We start from the raw sequence: 2,843 nt of genomic DNA on the forward strand, positions 1-2,843 counted from the left end.
TTAAGTTGAATATGAAAATACCTAGATATCGACCATACGGTAGACTGGTTTAACTTTTCATCATCATTAAGAAATAACTAATAAATTAGCCATTGACTTTACTTAAACATCTTAGATTACTAACATTACTATTTTCTTTGAACACCCACATATAAAATCAGACTAGCCTAGTATTTTTCAGTTTTGATATATATTTATACTAACTTACGGGTATAATAAAATCAAGTTACAGAGCCCTACAAATCTCCAAAAGAAAAGAAACATATATGCCATGACTTGGTATATTTGAGGCCGCTCAAATACTGCTTGCAAATTATTTTTATTCAATAATCTCTAGATAAGAGTCACCCTGGTTCCTCAAAACACTGTCTCTAGTCAAAAACACAAAACAAAAGTTTTACTTCCTTGTCAGCATGTATCAGTGAAATCACACCAACCAGCCATAAACAAATCAGCTTAAATGGCTCTTTTTGCCTTAAAAAATGTTAATGTGCAACAGTCCATCACAAAAATGTCAAAATGCTTCCTCCTTTATGCTTTATAAACTGTGATTTCACTGCTGCAAGGTGAGTTTCTTCTTATCACTTGATTTTAATTGTCTCCCAGATCCCAATTTGTACTTTAAAAAAAAAAAAACTCTGTGTGTGTGTGTGTGTGTGTGTGTGTGTGTGTGTGTGTGTGTGTGTGTGTGAGAGAGAGAGAGAGAGAGAGAGAGAGAGAGAGAGAGAGAGAGAAGGGGTCTTGCTCTGTGGCACAGGCTAGTCTCAAACACCTGGCCTCAAGTGATCTTTCTGCCTCAGTCTTCCGAATAGCTGGGACTACAGATGTGTACGACCATGCCTGGCTAATTTTTTAATCTTTATTTTTGCAGAGACAGAGTCTTGCTCTGTTGCCCAAACTAGTCTTGAACCCCTGACCTCACACAGTCCTCCCACTTCAGCCTCCAAAGTAGCTATACTTTTTGTATGACAATAAGCTTTTAAATTTGTCCTACCTTGTTCTGATTTTATGTTTGATAACTTCAGTTCAGTGACCCTGCATTGAGCAATTTCGAGGAGACATTAGACTTCTAGGTTCTACAGGACGCATAGAAAGAAGAATAAAGCCGGACTCGGTGGCTCAGCCTGTATTCCCGCGCCTTTGGAAGGCTGAGGTGAGTGGATTGCCTGAGCCCACGGGTTCGAGACCCGCCTGGGCAGCGAGACCTCATCTCTACAATAAATCAAAAAATCAGCCGGGCGTGGTAGCGCATGCCTGTGATTCCGGCTACTCGGAAGGCTGAGGCGGAAGGATCGCCGGAGCCCCGCAGGTCGAGGCTGCGGGGGCTGGGAGCGGCCACTGCACTCCAGTCTGGGCGACAGAGTGAGACTCCAACTCAAAAAAAAAAAAAAAAAAAGAAAGAAAGAAGAATAAGACTTTGTTGTGTGCAGTTAAAAAGAAGACTTAATTCATCCCTGGCCCATTGTGATCCAAGTAGCTCTAGCAAGGAACTATTATGAACTGCTATGTGGGGAGAATGCTGGTGGGAAGAAGAAATTGAGAACACCTTGGGTGGTTTTTTTTTAGTAGAGGAAATATTTGAACTAGGTCTTGAAACCAAATGAGTTTTGACAGACAGGTTTTGCAGGAAGGGAGAGAAAAGCATTGCCAGGCAGAGGAAGCAGCTTAGACAGTCACCTGTGTCATCCAGTTTGGGAGACGGGGGCGCGTGCAGGTGGGTGAGGCTTCATCTAGAAATATAGGATGAAATTGTGGAAGGCTTTGAATATTGGCTAACGAATCAACTTTACAATTTGCCTATCTTTGTATAGATTTTTTTTTTTTTCAGTTGGAGTCTCACTCTGTCGCCTAGACTGGAGTGCAGTGGCCACTCCCGGCCACCGCAGCCTCGCCTGCTGGGCTCCAGCGATCCTTCCGCCTCAGCCTTCCAAGTAACTGGAACTACAGGCGTGCACTACCACGCCCGGCTGATTTTTTTGATTTATTGTAGAGATGAGGTCTCGCCTGCCCAGGCGGGTCTCCAACCCGCGGGCTCAGGCAATCCACTCAACTCAGCCTCCCAAAGGCGTGGGATTACAGGCTGAGCCACCGAGCCCGGCTCGTATGGATTTTTAATGTTGAATTTTCTCATTAACCTTTTGCATCAATCTTGTATTCTTTTATATTATTGATTTTCAGTTCTGTTTTATTCTTCGTTTCTACTTTCTATGCTTTTCTGTTTTATTGATTATAAGATCATTGTGAGTATAGCAAAAAAATGCTCGCATAAGAGAAGCAGTGGACTTTATTTCAGTGGTTCTAAGAGGTGGTTCCCAGGCCAGCAGCTTGTTAGAAATGCAAATGCCTGACCTGCCAAATCAGGAACTTGGGGTTTGGGGTGCAGGGATCTGTGTTTTAACCAACCCCACGCATGATTCTGGTACACCTCAAAGTGTGAGAACTACTGTTTGGTGATTAAGAGTTGAGATCTGGGGTCAAAGAACCAGCATTCAAATACCAAGTCTACCATTTCCCCCAAGACTTTTAAAGAATTCTTGGCTTAAAAAAAAAAAAAAAAATCAATCACTTCATTTTATGAAGGGTGACAGAGATGTGAGGGCTGTGGAAAGTACTGTATATGTTACTCCAAAATGGTATGCTCTCTAAACATAAGCGATTATTAATTGCAAAGCACAAAAATTATCACCTGAACTGTATAAAAAAAACTGTGGTACATATACACAATGGAATATTATGCAGTCATAAAGAACAACAAAAATATGGACTTTGCAGCAACCTGGATAGATTTGGAGTCAATCATACTCAGTGATTTATCACAGAAACAAACAACAGAGTTCCATATG

The sequence above is a fragment of the Carlito syrichta genome, unplaced genomic scaffold (genome assembly GCF_000164805.1).
Source record: "Carlito syrichta isolate Samal-C Ts95f unplaced genomic scaffold, Tarsius_syrichta-2.0.1 Scaffold305193, whole genome shotgun sequence".
NCBI lineage: Eukaryota > Metazoa > Chordata > Mammalia > Primates > Tarsiidae > Carlito > Carlito syrichta.